We start from the raw sequence: 16546 nt of genomic DNA on the forward strand, positions 1-16546 counted from the left end.
AGCCTCCTAGCTTGACTCACTTCTTACGCCTGTTTCTGTCTATATACCCTAAGTTTCTGGAATTGTCTTTCTGAGTCTTGAATCTGGATATGTCATTTCCCTGCATAGAAAACCTAGCTGACTTCCTGCTGTCCACAAAATAAAATTAAAGATCTTTACATGACAATAAAAAATTAAAAACAAAACAAACAAAAAGCCCTTCATAGCTGTGTCCTGCCAATGCAGGAGGCTCTGGTTTGATTCCTGGGTTGGCAAGATACCCTGGAGAAGGGATAGGCTACCCACTCGAGTGTTCTTGGGCTTCCCTGGTGGCTCAGATGGTAAAGAATCCACCTGCAACATGGGAGACCTAGGTTCAATCCCTGGGTTGGGAAGATACCCAGGCGAAGGGAACAGCTACCCACTCCAGTATTCTGGCCTGAAGAATTCCATGGACAGAGGGGCCTGACAGGCTACAGTCCATGGGGTCACAAAGAGTTGGACATGGCTTTCCAACTTTCACTTCACCTAGCCTGTACATAATTTACTTCTCCCATCCATCTTTCTGTATATTTTTCTTGTCCTGGCCACTTGTGTACACTCCCTGTGCTTCTGTGGAAGTCATGTACCCATGACTTTGTTCAACCTCTTCTTTGGAATGTCCTTGCCTTCCTTCACACAATCAAAGTCTAGACACTTGTTGGTTAACCAGGCTTAGACTCCACAGCCAGAATTCATCACCACCACCTATCTCTATTTGAACTTGAATATATACAATTCATTACAATATGCCGTGTATTGTAATTGACTGTTTACTTGGAGCAGCAAAGTCCTTGAGAATATGAAACAGATCACATATCTACCTACCTCTATCATCCTGTGTGTGTGTTACTCACTTAGTTGTGTCTGACTGTTTGTGACCCCCTGGACTGTAGCCCACCAGATTCTTCTGTCCATGGAATTCTCCAGGCAAGAATACTGGAGTGGGTTCCATTTCCTTTTCCAGGAGACCTTCTTGACCTAGGGATCAAACCCAGGTCTCCAGCATTACAGGCAGATTCTCTACCATCTGAACTACCAGGGAAGCCCTCTACTGTCTTGAAAATTGTTGGGAGATTAATACTCAGCTTTGAATTAGAGCCTTTATAATACAATATTACAGGACTTCCCTGGTGGTCCAGTGGCTAAGACTCCCTGGTCAGGGAACTAGATCCTGCATGAAGCAACTAAGACCTGGTGCAACCAAAATAAATAAATAAATATTTTTAAAAATACAATATTACAAAAAGAACTCTGAAATTTTCAGAATCCGTGTCTACTAACTATCAGTTCAGTTCAGTCACTCAGTCGTGTCCGACTCTTTGGGACCCCATGAATCACAGCACCCCAGGCCTCCCTGTCCATCACCAGCTCCCAGAGTTCATCCAAACTCATGTCCATCGAGTTGGTGATGCCATCCAGCCATCTTATCCTCTGTTGTCCCCTTCTCCTCCTGCCCCCAGTCCCTCCCAGCATCAGGGTCTTTTCCAACGAGTCAACTCTTTGCATGAGGTGGCCCAAGTATTGGAGTTTCAGCTTCAGCATCAGTCCTTTCAATGAACACCCAGGACTGATCTCCTTTAGGATGGACTGATTGGATCTCTTTGCAGGCCAAGGGACTCTCAGGAGTCTTCTTCAACACCACAGTTCAAAAGCATCAATTCTTCGGTGCTCAGCTTTCTTCACAGTCCAACTCTCACACTACTAATTACAGACAATTCTAAATCTAGAGTAATAGGAGAAGCATGCATATATATATATATATGTATATATATATATACACACACACACACTATTAAAACATATGTCATACACACATATATACTTATATGTGTCATATATATTACAAAATATCAGATTTTCTGAAAAGTTATTTCTATTTGACCAGTTCGGAGAGAGTCAAAACAAGTATGATAAAAATACTAGCACCAGTTTATAATCCCCCCATCTCCAGCCCCTGTAAGTCCTTGCAGCATGATTTTGAGAAGTGGTAAGGGGGATGCAGGGACCTTGTCTACTCTCACCCAACTAATACTCTACACAAAGTAGGGCAGTAGAGCGCAATGACAGATACTGGAAAGCGCATCTATTGGTAATAATTCTCAGATCTATTGGATGGCAAGACTAATTCAATATTGAGAGTGAGAAAAGAATACATGAAATATAAAATTGTTAACAGACCACAGTCTTGTCTTAGGATCATATGAAACCAGTATTCATTGTTATTCCACAAACACATATCATTACTTACCAAGGTTAAATTAGTAAGAGGTTGTTTTTATGATTTGCTTCTTGTGTGATTGGCAGGATGCTTAAAATTATTCCAAGAGAGCCAGCTTTGAAGAAAGTTTCAAAACAATACTTCCCAAATTCAAAAATGTTAACATTTTTCTACTTTATATGGGGTGATGGAAAAAAAAGTATTTTTAACTGAAATTCAAACTAATTAGTGGTGTCTAATTTTAATAAAACATTTTTGTTTTAAATCTCATTTTTGCTATTTATTGTGTTTTCTGTTTAACAAGAGGTAATCTTTCAGTTGAGGACCTTTAAAAATATCACTGGAGCTTTTCATGTTTAGATCAAATAATTCTCAGTTTAATATCCTGCTAGAGCTTTGTAGATACTGTTTCTTTCTTTTCAGTTTATCAGATGACAAATGCCTCCTGATACAAGCCTTTATGCCATACAAAGACTGCTATGTGAAGTCCCCAGGAATGTCTTCTATGTATCAGAAGCCCATTGAAATATTAGGACTCCAGGAAAGCAAGACTTCTCACCTTTCTGTTTAGTTGATAGTGGTAAGAAAGTTAAAGAATAGGTGAGAATAGGTGGCAAGGATGGGACTCGTTAAAGAATGGAAGTTTAGCAAGAAAAGAAAAAACAATCTTCTCATGTAAAGCAAACCCCTATTGTTAAATTACTGAGGAAGTATGTGGAAGCTGATGGCCCTTTTGATACAGACTTTGAGATAATACACAAAGGAGGACCTGGATTAAATCAACTCTCAACTGATGCCTCCTGTAGGGACTAGGAAGTGTGCATTGGATCACATGATCCACCAGCAGATGAGATGGTATTTTTACAAAGATGATTGCTGGATGAGATCTGACATGTTATCAGAGCAAGCAAGATAGGCTGGGAAAAGTCATGTGAGGACACAAGGAATCAAAGCCTCAGACGAAGTAGCAGAAGGTTTGGAAGCAAAAGCTGCACAAACCAGTACTGAGATACCAAGATCCTTCACAGGAACTAGGTGAGTTATGCCACTCTAATGTATTCAGTAACAGTTAAGATCACCTCCCAGTATGGGAAGCTGGTAATACCTTGATGACAGATTACGCTATATTAGCAACTGCTTATTTTGTGCAACAACTTAATGCAGCCCATTCTTCCCCTGGCTGCATGAGATTGGGCTGCAATCCAGGAATGGGAGTTACACCAAAACTAACCAAATAATAGCCAAATGCCACCTGTAAAATTACTAAACAACTAATTCCCAATCTTTCTACACTTTCACACTAGGTGAAAATGGTTTTATTATTCAAGGACTCCTTCACTTGCAACTTGAACTGGTTCGCATAACCAGGAAGGTGAGGAGTGTTGTTGGAAAGAACCCAAACAGGAACCCGCCTGCATTTTCTCTCTTCACCTCTCATCAGCTTTATTTAGGCTTTTATTTTTGGCTTTATTCTCCCAAGCTGGGTGGTTTTACAAAATGGAGCTATGGTTAGTATCAGTTTCTGGGTTCACAACTTGCCAACTTCTTAACAACAGGGCTTTTCCTTGTGATTCTCATTTAAAAAAACATCACAGGAAAAGGCCTTAATTGACCTTGTTGTTGTTTGGTCGATCAGTCGTGTCTGACTCTTTGCAACCCCATGGACTGCAGCACACCAGGTTTCCCTGTCCTTGACTGTCTCCTGGACTCATGTCCATTGCGTCAGCGATGCCATCCAACCATCTCATCCTCTGTTGTCCCCTTCTCCTACTGTCTTCAATCTTTCCCCGCATCAGGGTCTTTTCTAATGGTGGATCAATTTCTACTTACTGAACCAGTCACCGAGGGTAAGAGGTTGGTTCCTGGGGTCACATCATATACACACTTTATTGTTTACAAAATCAACTCTTTGAGTTGGACGAGGGGAAAATAACAGAGAGATGATGGTTGTGTGTGAGTGACGCGGCCGGCCACTGAGTACAGTGGGTCCAAGCCCAGAGAAGACAATCTGCTGTACCTGAGGTCCCAGCGCTTATCATGGCCTGATAACCTGGAGCAAAGGTCCAGAGAGTCATTTCATATAACCTGACCCTGAATTGCAAGCTGATCACTTCCTCTGGTGCTCAGAGGAAGAAACAGCCCTCTGTTCCAATACTGGGGTGATGTGTCATTGTGACCTTCATGAAAAAAAAATTATTATACTGTTATGTGTATCTAAAGGATTTTCAAGGACAGTTCTGCCCGTAGTGAATTTCTCCGAACAAGCTGACAGTAAAAGCTACCCTCTGCCTAGGATTTCTCCAAGTTATGAAGGGTCTGGAGGTCCATCCCTAAACCAGTCCCTGATAACTCAGAGATGGGGTCCTTAGGAAGGCAGTGGCTTCCATTCGGACTTTATGACAGCAGCTGTTGAACATGCAATACCCTCCCCCTCCCCACTTCCACACCCCAGCCCCTGCCCAGATCCTCCCACCCGAAAGGAGGGTCTATCTCCCAGGAGAAAAGGGGAGGAACTCTGGGGAGCAAAACAACTGGTTTTGCTCAGTGGAGTGACTGTTTGGCCATATGAGTTGGGTGAACATAAATACCTTCCTCCATGGACATCTTGGACTTCACCTCTGTCCACTGGTCCTCCCTAGGGCTTCCTTCTTGGCTTTCTGTCCCCCTTGAGAGCCACTCTGTGTCCAATTAACACATCCTTCATTCCCAGATTACTTCCTGCTATAGTGTTTGTGTACATCAATGTCTTCCTTCCACTCTATGTGACTGGACTTCACTACAGAACATGTTTAATCAGAAACAGCAATAGCAGTGCTTCTCTCCACCTGGAACCAGGCCATGTTCCTCAGGAGACAAGGAGGGGCCTTGCTGTCTCCTCTTCATCGCTCCCCAGGCACCATCCTTGGCCCAAGCCTATCACCTCCCCTTTCCCCATTTAGTGTATTTCCTGCGATTTGGGGGTTGCTTCCTAGCCACATGGTGCTCCTGGCCCTCAGAAGCCACCACTTCATTTCAGCTTTCTCAGTTCAGTTCAGGTCAGTTTTCTAATCATCCTCTTTCTCCAGGTGATAATGCCTGATAAAATATTTGGGACATCTATATTAAAAACTTTATTGTTTACCCAATATTCAAATTTTACTGGGCATCCTATACTTTTATTTACTACATCTGGCCACTCTACAGTAAGGCTTTCATAAATAGGACCTCTGCCTGCAGAGTCCAACGGGTCACCCATACATTCCTGAGCAGGTTTTAACATGTTTGCATGCACCAGATGGAGAAGGCAATGGCAACCCACTCCAGGACTCTTGCCTGGAAAATCCCATGGATGGAGGAGCCTGGTAGGCTGCAGTCCGTGGGGTCGCTAAGAGTCTGACACGACTGAGCAACTTCACCTTCACTTTTCACTTTTATACATTGGAGAAGGAAATGGCAACCTACTCCAGTGTTCTTGCCTGGAGAATCCCAGAGACGGGGAGCCTGGTGGGCTGCCGTCTATGGGGTCGCACAGAGTCGGACATGACTGAAGTGACTTAGCCGCAGCAGTAGCATGCACCAGGAGCGACAATCCAAGCCCCCACCAACTCGAAATATTCAGGCTTTCATGCCAGTTATATAATTGTAACATGGGTATCCTCCCCTTTTCCAAAGCTCACTTCATACCACTTTACTTTTACAAAAGACCTACACATTAGTCTTTGTTTTCACTAACCAAAAGCAATCCAAAGAGGATTTTCACTTTCATAAAAAAAGTGAAAATTGTGTTGGTTTTGCAATAACCGTTACAGAAGCATCGAGTGCTCCAAGCAGTAAGAGTGGATCCAACAAACCCCTTCCTGGTGATGACACTCCTCATCTCAGCATCAGGCAGCCAGAGCTGTGAACTCTGTCTGAGCATCTGTGCTTTATCTTGATTGATTTTGTACGTCTGTTGCAAGATGTGGCCTAAGGTAACTGCTTCTTTGCTTTATGCCACTTTGGTTTATTGGAACCTCTGCTTTGGGAGAGTGGTGAAACCTTTACTGCAGACCAGCATTTTAAGTGCGGAACGCTTTTTGGGCACAGAAGATAGTCCCTGGTTATATCTGTCATTAGCTAGTTATTGAAGTATAATTAACACTGTTAGAAATGGACATTTATCCTGGAAAATAGGCTTGATTATACAAATCAGGCATAATCACCAGGCCATGTTGTTCTTAGATACAAACCAGCTGAGAGGAATATTCCAACCAACTCTCCTGTTTGATGGATTCTATTAGAAGAAAATTTTCCTGCTTCCTTTCAACAAAAGTGGTCAAACATTATTGTAATTCAAGTTGCTTCAAGGAATTTAGAAAACTTCCCTGTTTCATTGATTAAAATGCAATATAGCTATATACTCGATCTACTTATTTGACAATTTCAGTTTCTATGAGGGGGTGGTGGTTGAGAGTAGAGATAAAGCAAATATAAGAATACAAAAATCATCCATCATCCACTATATTTTGTATACATTGGTCCAGTCCTTTCGAATACAAATATATAAATATTTTTAAAGAAATTGGGACCAAATTGTGTCTACATTCTGTTGTATAATTAATTTTCTTCATTTCGGATTATTAAGCTTTTTAATAGTTGTATACTGTTCCATTATATGAATAAAGTGTAATATGCTCAATCAATTGCATATTGCTGAATATTCAGGTTATTTCTAAATTTCTTTTCTCTTACCACAATCTTATTTTAGCTTCCTGAATAAACTGTCTGCAATTCAGATGATTTCTCTAAATCAGCAGGGTGAGGCCCTCTAGTTTCTGCCTGCCCAATATCCATATTTCCTCCATCTGTTAAGAGCGCCCAGTATTCCTCTGGGGAATCCCTGACCCAAATCTGAGTTTCATATGTCTCATGTGGGGATGAGACTACCCCAAGTTCAAGGGAGAGCATTCCCCTTTGTGGCTACAAGGTCTTTTTTGAGGATGGGCACAGTTCCTGGGTCAAATTTACCCCAAGACTTTTATGAAAATCATTGGGAAGTAAGCTTTCTCTTTCCATGGGTGGTTCTGAGCTGGTGGATATTTCTGGAAAAAAAAGCCCCCTGGAGAGAAAGTGAATGTTAAAATAAAGATGACATAGAGGAAAGTAGAGCTGAGAAATGGACAGAGACCGAGTCCTCACTGTAACCTGGGAGCCAGCCACACCAGGGGATTTTTCATTCTCATGAGTCACCAAACTCCCTTTTTGGCTTAAAGCAATTTGAGTCAGGGTTTCTGGCACCTCACTTGGAATAATTCAAATTTAAAAAAAAAAATGTCAAGCAGGACTGTATTATCAAAGTGCTTTCCCCAGAAATTGTATCAAATACCGACTCACCATCAAAGGTGTGCTTCTATGGCATTATCACAATTAAATGTTACTTTGATACTCTATTTGACTTTTTTTTTGAAGTTTCATATTACATGTTTATTTAAATATTAGTGGGGTAAAACTTTCCCTATTTAAAACCTTTCCTATTTGGTAGAATATAATTTGTCTATTATACATTGTATCTTTGGCCTATTTTTCTGTATCAACCTATGGCCTATAGATTGATTACATGATTTTCACTTTGATACTTGTAGAATGTATTTTTCCTCTGGATTTTAAACTAAAAAATTTTTTTATTTTTCTGATTATAAAATATATGTATAATTTTGAAAAACACAGTGAAACACAAAGAAGAAAATAAAAATCCCTTTTAATACTGGAGAGGCAATGGCACCCCACTCCAGTACTCTTGCCTGGAAAATCCCATGGACGAAGGAGCCTGGTGGGCTGCCGTCCATGGGGTCACGAAGAGTCGGACACGACTGAACGACTTCACTTTCACTTTTCACTTTCATGCATTGGAGAAGGAAATGGCAACCCACTCCAGTGTTCTTGCCTGGAGAATCCCAGGGACGGGGGAGCCTGGTGGGCTGCTGTCTATGGGGTCGCACAGAGTCGGACACGACTGAAGCGACTTAGCAGCAGCAGCAGATATACATTGGAGAAATTCCAAGTTTACATATATATAAAATATATTTACTAGAATATGTGTATGTTAATATGTGTTTATAGCTTACTTAAGATTATGTCAACACGTAATTTCTCTTTTGTCTTTAAATAGTCCTCAAAATGGGTCTTGGACTTACTGAGAAAAGTCATGAACTCACATTTCAGGAAAAAAAATGTCCATATGTACAAAAACTAACTTTATTTCAGGAGAGTCTCAGACTCATCCGTGGACTCCAGATTAGGAACTCTGGTTGTAAGCACTCTTCTTGGCATCTGCATAGTAGTCTCTTGTCTTAGTACATTCGTATTTATTTATTTTTAAAAATTTCTTAAATTGAGGCATAGCTGATTTACAGTGTTTCAGGTATGCAACAAAGTCAGTTACGTATATCTATATATCTTCTTTCTTAGATTCTGTTCCATTATAGGTACTTCAAGATATTGAATGCAGTTCCCTGTGCTATACAGTAGGTCCTTGTTGTTTATCTATTTTGTATATAGTAGCTTGTTGTTGTTATTGTTGTTTCGCCACTCAGTTGTGACTAACTATTTTGCAACCCCATGGACTGTAACCCCTCCAGGCTCCCCTGTCCATGGGATTTTCCAGGCAAGAATACTGGAGTGGGTTGCCATTTCCTTTTTCAGGGCATCTTCCCAAGCTAGGGATAGAACCCACGTCTCCTGAATTCCAAGTGAATTCTTTTTACTGCTCAGCCACCAAGGAAGCCCTGCCTGTTAATCTAAAATTCTTAATTTATCCCTCCTCTGCCCCTTTCCCTTTTGGTAACCGTGGATTTGATGTCTATGTTTGTGACTATATTTCTGTTTTGTAAATAAATTCATTTGTATCATTTTGTAATATTTCACAGAGAAGTGATAGAATTTTTTTTTTCCTATTTGACTTACTTCACTTAGTGTGATCATCTCTAGGTCCATCCATGTTGCTACAAATAGCCTTATTTCATTCCTTTTTAATGGCTGAGTGATATTCCATTGTATATATGCTATATGTATCACATCTTCTTTACCCACTCATTTTTCAGTGGACATTTAGGTTGCTTCTATGTCTTGGCTACTGGAAATAGTGTTGCAGTAAACACTGAGGTACATGTATATTTTCAAATTAGAGCATTCCTCTTTCCAGATATATGCCCAGGAGTGGGATTGCTGGATCATATAGTAACTCTATTTTAGTTTTTAAAGGCAATCTCTATTGGCTCAGGTGGTAAAGAATCCTCCTGCAATGCAGGAGACCTGGGTTTGATCCCTGGGTTGGGAAAATCCCCTGGAGAAGGACATGGCAACCCACTCCAGTATTCTTGCCTGGAAAATCCCATGGACAGAGGAGCCTCGCGGGCTACAGTCCATGTGGTTGCAAAAAGTCAGAAAGGACTGAGCGAATAACACTTTCACTTTCCTGTTTAACTACATCATATTCGGTTTAGGACTGACTTTGGGATCCAAAAGCTTGGGTTCAAAAAGCCTGACTCTATCCCTACTAGGAGGTGACTTGGCAAATTCTTTCGACTTGGCAAATTTCTGACCTCATTAAGCCTGTTATAAAAACGGAATGAGATGATCCATGATTAAAAGCTCAGCAGATTGTCCTGTATGTAAGCACTCAAGTGGCTCTCATTTTTTAAAAAAAAATTCCCTGATTGTTTCCTTAGGATAAACACCCACAAATAGAATTGCTAGATCAAAGCAGATGCGCATTTTTAGGGCTACTGTCATCTACACCAAGTTTTCTTCTAGAAAGGATACACCACTAGCAATATGAGAGGGTATGCAGATGATAGAATCCTTGGCACCATAATATAATATCATTTATGTCAGTCTTTTATTTATTTATTATTATTTTTTTACTTTACAATATTGTATTGGTTTTGTCACACATCAACATGAATCCACCATGAGTGTACAGGTGTTCCCAATCCCAAACTCCCCCTCACACCATCCCTCCAGGTCATCCCAGTGCACCAGCCCCAAGCATCCTGCACCCTGCATCGAACCTAGACTGGCAATTCATTTCTTATATGATATTATACATGTTTCAATGCCATTCTCCCAAATCATCCCACCCTCTCCCACTCCCACAGAGTCAAAAGACTGTTCTATACATCTGTGTCTCTTTTGCTGTCTCGCATACAGGGTTATCATTGCCATCTTTCTAAATTCCATATATATGCATTAGTATACTGTATTGGTGTTTTTCTTTACTTCACTCTGTATAATCGGCTCCAGTTTCATCCACCTCAGTAGAACTGATTCAAATGTATTCTTTTTAATGGCTGAGTAATACTGCATTGTGTATATGTACCATAGCTTTCTTATCCATTTGTCTGCTGATGGATATCTAGGTTGCTTCCACGTCCTGGCTATTATAAACAGTGCTGTGATGAACATTGGGGTACACTTGTCTCTTTCAATTTTGGTTTCCTCAGTATGTATGCCCAGCAGTGGGATTTCTGGGTCATAAGGCAGTTCTATTTCCAGTTTTTAAAGGAATCTCCACACTGTTCTTCATAGTGGCTGTACTAGTTTGCATTCCCACCAACAGTGTAGGAGGGTTCCCTTTTCTCCACACCCTCTCCAGCATTTATTGCTTGTAGACTTTTGGATAGCAGTCATTCTGACTGGCATGAAATGGTACCTCATTGTGGTTTTGATTTGCATTTCTCTAATAATGAGTGATGTTGAGCATCTTTTCATGTGTTTGTTAGCCATCTGTATGTCTTCTTTGGAGAAATGTTTATTTAGTTCTTTGGCCCATTTTTTGATTTGGTCATTTATTTTTCTGGAATTGAGCTGCATAAGTTGCTTGTATATTTTTGAGATTAGTTGTTTGTCAGTTGCTTCATTTGCTATTATTTTCTCCCATTCTGAAGGCTGTCTTTTCACCTTGTTTATAGTTTCCTTTGTTGTGCAGAAGCTTTTAATTTTAATTAGGTCCCATTTGTTTATTTTTGCTTTTATTTCCAACATTCTGGGAGGTGGGTCATAGAGGATCCTGCTGTGATTTATGTCAGAGAGTGTTTTGCCTATGTTCTCCTCTAGGAGTTTTATAGTTTCTGGTCTTATGTTTAGATCTTTAATCCATTTTGAGTTTATTTTTGTGTGCGGTGTTAGAAAGTGATGTAGTTTCATTCTTTTACAAGTGGTTGACCAGTTTTCCCAGCACCACTTGTTAAAGAGATTGTCTTTACTCCATTGTATATTCTTGCCTCCTTTGTCAAAGATAAGGTGTCCTTAGGTGTGTGGATTTATCTCTGGGCTTTCTATTTTGTTCCATTCATCTATATTTCTGTCTTTGTGCCAGTGCCAGTACTGTACTGTCTTGATGACGGTGGCTTTGTAGTAGAGCCTGAAGTCAGGCAGGTTGATTCCTCCAGTTCCATTCTTCTTTCTCAAGATTGCTTTGGCTATTGGAGGTTTTTTGTATTTCCATATAAATTGTGAAATTATTTGTTCTAGCTCTGTGAAAAATACTGTTGGTAGCTTGATAGGGATTACATTGAATCTATAGATTGCTTTGGGTAGTATACTCATTTTCACTATATTGATTCTTCCAATCCATGAACATGGTATATTTCTCCATCTGTTAGTGTCCTCTTTGATTTCTTTCACCAGTGTTTTATAGTTTTCTATACATAGGTCCTTAGTTTCTTTAGGTAGATATATTCCTAAGTATTTTATTCTTTTCGTTGCAATGGTGAATGGAATTGTTTCCTTAATTTCTTTTTCTATTTTCTTATTATTAGTGTATAGGAATGCAAGGGACTTCTGTGTGTTGATTTTATATCCTGCCACTTTACTATATTCATTGATTAGCTCTAGTAATTTTCTGGTGGAGTCTTTAGGGTTTTCTATTTAGAGGATCATGTCATCTGCAAACAGTGAGAGATTTACTTCTTCCTTTCCAACTTGGATTCCTTTTATTTCTTTTTCTTCTCTGATTGCTGTGGCCAAAACTTCCAGAACTATGTTGAATAGTAGTGGTGAAAGTGGGCACCCTTGTCTTGTTCCTGACTTTAGGGGAAATGCTTTCAATTTTTCACCATTGAGGATAACGGCATCTAATTGGTTCAGTTTAATTTCTTTGGTCTTTTCATTGTATGATCTTGTATATCTATTCATAGCATTTGTGCTTTTTTTCCTATTGTATTGTTTGTTCTTGTTAATTTATAAAACCGTTTTATAAAATTAATATTAGCTCTTGGTTTTATAAAAGTTGCAAATATTTTTTCTTATTTTGTAATTTGCTTTTAAGTTTTCAATGCTTTTTTGACTATAACAAAGTTTAAAATTTTTATGGCGTCCTAGCTGTTGAGTTTCCTGTTATGATTTTTTCTGTTACTTTTTTGCTTAGGAACATTTTCCCTATCCAAAGATGAGATAAATACTAGCTAATATTTTTCTCCAGAAATTTTGTTCTGTTATTGTTATTAATATTAACTCTTTAATCCATGTGGAATTAATTTTGGTGTATGGTGTGCAAGAAGAATCTAAATTTCTTTTCCCCCAGCTGGCATTTTCCACCTATGGTGTCATCTTTCCCATCTATGTATTTTCTCCCTTTTGGGTGGGCCAGACTCTCCTTGGCAGCAGTAAGGGTAAAAGGTAGGGCAATGGAGGATGTTCAGTGACCTGCAGCAGCCTGCCATTATCACTGCACCTGGAGAGCGAGCTCTCTTTTCCTAATCCTAGGGTTTTTCCTAAATAGTGAAAAAGATCAGAAGGAAGAGGGGAGGCAAGAGCATATGCTTTCTTTACAACAACCACACGAGCAGGAGAGACGACAGGTGTGCATGCCCCCAAGAAGTCCTTGAGGCTGCAGGTTGAGCATGATTCTCCTGCTGATTTACAACCCAAGCCCATCTCTTCTGCTTTCACTCTTCACCCACTGCAAAAATTCTCTCCCATATCCCTCCCCAGTTCCCAAAAGGAGTTAGTTGGATGGGTTGGCCTGCCTCTAGTTACTGCTTATTTAATTTGATTGTGGATTTTAATACCATTAGCACAAATTGGAGTGGTGTCTGCAGAGTCAGGCTTCAGCTCACCCTCTGCCATTTGTGTTCTTGGCTTATCTTTTCCTGTGGTTTCAAGAATGTAAAGGTTCCACAGTGCCTCCTCCTTATCTTGTCTGTTTGTTCACATGTCTCCTATTCACTTAACTGAAGTATTTGGGTGGCATTTTTTTTTGTTTGTTTATTTGCACATAAGCCAAAATGAAAACTTGGAATGTTTTTGGTCATATTCTACTTCCTTCAAAGCTCTACAGATGTTATGGCATTGTTTTTATTTAGGTTTACTGTCTGGGGACAGTTTGAGGGTATATTATTTTCCTAAATGCTTGCAGAAGCACTGCTCTTGTGGATTTATGGTCTAATGGAGAGGAAATAAATTATTTGTGATAAAGAGTGTAATATGCCATGAACTTAATCATATCTGTTATGTGTGTGTGTGTGTGCTTGCTAAGTCACTTCAGTTGTGTCCCGCTCTTTGTGACTCTATGGATAGCAGCTTGCCCAGCTCCTCTGTCCATGGGACTCTCCAGGCAAGATTATTGAAATGGAGGAGTGGGTTGCCTCTTCCAAGGGATCTTCCCCACCCAGAGATTGAACCTGCCTCTCATGTCTCTGGCATTGGCAGGTAGGATTTTTACCACTAGTGCCACCTGGGAAGCCCCATATTTGTCATAATCTCTTCCATTTTCACAAGATTTGAGGAAGAGAAAATATAAACATATTTATATTTTCAAAAGGCAAAAGAGAAAAGGAAAGATATATCCATTTGGATGCAGAGTTCCAAAGAATAGCAAGGAGAGATAAGAAAACCTTCCTAAGTGATCAATGCAAAGAAATAGAGGAAAACAATAGAATGGGAAAGGCTAGAGATGGCTTCAAGAAAATTAGAGACCTCAAGGGAATAATCCATGCAAAGATGCACAATTAAGGACAGAAACAGTATGAACCTAACAACAGAAAATATTGAGAGGTGGGAAGAACACTCAGAAGAACTATACAAAAAAGATCTTAATGACCTAGATAACCACCATGGTGTGATCACTCACCTAGAGCCAGACATCCTGGACTGCGAGGTCAAGTAGGTTTTAGGAAGCATCACTATGAACAAAGGTAGTGGAGGTGATGGAATTCCAGCTGAGCTATTTCAAATCCTAAAAGATGATGCTGTGAAAGTGCTGTACTGAGTTCAGTTCAGTTCAGTTGCTCAGTCATGTCCGACTCTTTGCAACCCCATGAACCGCAGCACGCCAAGCCTCCCTGTCCATCACCAACTCCTGGAGTCCACCCAAACCCATGTCCATTGAGTCAGTGATGCCATCCAGCCATCTCATCCTCTGTTGGCCCCTTCTCCTCCTGCCCCCAATCTTTCCCAGCATCAGGGTCTTTTCCAATGAGTCAGCTCTTTGCATCAGGTGGCCAAAGTATTGGAGTTTCAGCTTCAACATCAGTCCTTCCAATGAACACCCAGGACTGATCTCCTTTAGTATGGACTGGTTGGAACTCCTTGCAGTCCAAGGGTCTCTCAAGAGTCTTCTCTAACACCACAGTTCAAAAGCATCAATTCTTTGGCACTCAGCTTTCTTTATAGTCCAACTCTCACATCCATACATGACCACTGGAAAAACCATAACCTTGACTAGATGGACCTTTGCTGCACTCAATACCAGCAAATTTGGAAAACTCAGCAGTGGCCACAGGACTGGAAAAGGTCAGTTTTCATTCCAATCCCAAAGAAAGGCAATGCCAAAGAATGCTCAGACTACAGCACAATTGCACTCATCTCACACACTAGCAAAATAATGCCCCAAATTTTCCAAGCCAGGCTTCAACAGCACATGAACAGAGAACTTCCAGATGTTCAAGCTGGAGTTAGAAAAAGCAGAGGAACGAGAGATCAAATTGCCAACATCAATTGGATCATCAAAAAAGCAAGAGAGTTCCAAAAAAAACATCTATTTCTGCTTTATTGACTATGCCAAAGCCTTTGATTGTGTGGATCACAACAAACTGTGGAAAATTCTTAAGGAGATGGGACTACCAGACCTCCTTACCTTCCTCCTGAGAAATCTGTATGCAGGTCAAGAAGCAATAGTTAGAACCAGACATGGAACAACAGGCTGGTTCCAAAGTCGGAAAGGAGTACATCAAGGCTGTATATTGTCACCTTGCTTATTTAACTTCTATGCAGAGTATATCATGGGAAATGCCAGGCTGGATGAAGCACAAGCTGGAATTAGGATTGCCAGGAGAAATAGCAATAACCTCAGATATGCAGACGGAGAAGGCAATGGCAACCCACTCCAGTACTGTCGCCTGGAAAATCCCATGGATGGAGGAGCCTGGTGAACCGTCTATGGGGTCACACAGAGTTGGACACGAATGAAGTGACTTAGCAGCAGCAGCAGTAGATATGCAGATGACACCACCCTTATGACAGAAAGCAAAGAGAAACTAAAGAGTCTCTTGATGAAAGTGAAAGAGGAGAGTGAAAAGGCTGATTTAAAAAATACTAAAATACTAAAATTCAAAATACTAAAATTCAAAAAATACTAAGATCATGGCATCTGATCTCATTACTTCATGGCAAATAGATGGGGAAACAGTGCAAACAGTGACAGACTTTATTTTCTTGGGCTCCAAAATCACTGCAGATGGTGACTGCAGCCATAAAATTAAAAGATGCTTGCTCCTCGGAAGAAAAGCTATGACCAACCTAGACAACATATGAAAGAGCAGAGACATTACTTTGCCAACAAAGGTCCATCTAGTCAAAACTATGGTTTTTCCAGTAGTCATGTATGGATGCAAAAGTTGGACCATAAAGAAAGATGAGTGCCGAAGAATTGATGCAAGGAAATCAAAACAGTCAATTCTAAAGGAAATCAGTGCTGAATGTTCATTGGAAGGACTGATGCTGAAGCTCCAATACTTTGGCCACATAATGCGAAGAGCTGACTCATTGAAAAAGACCTTAACGGTGGGAAAGATTGAAGGCAGGTGGAGAAGGGGATGACAGAGGATGAGATGGTTAGATGGCATCACCAACTCGATGGACATGAGTTTGAGCAAGCTCCTGGAGATGGTGAAGGACAGGGAAGCCTGGTGTGCTGCAGTCCATGGCACTGCAAAGATCTGGACACAACTGAGCGACTGAACTGAACTGAAATATAAACATAAGAACTCAGTGCACCATTGGGAAATGGAAGTCACCCAGTCTCCTCTGATGTAGAAAATGGGATAGAGACAAGTTTCCAGGAGGAAGAAT

Source organism: Ovis canadensis, chromosome 6, assembly GCF_042477335.2.
Source record: "Ovis canadensis isolate MfBH-ARS-UI-01 breed Bighorn chromosome 6, ARS-UI_OviCan_v2, whole genome shotgun sequence".
Taxonomy (NCBI): Eukaryota; Metazoa; Chordata; class Mammalia; order Artiodactyla; family Bovidae; genus Ovis; species Ovis canadensis.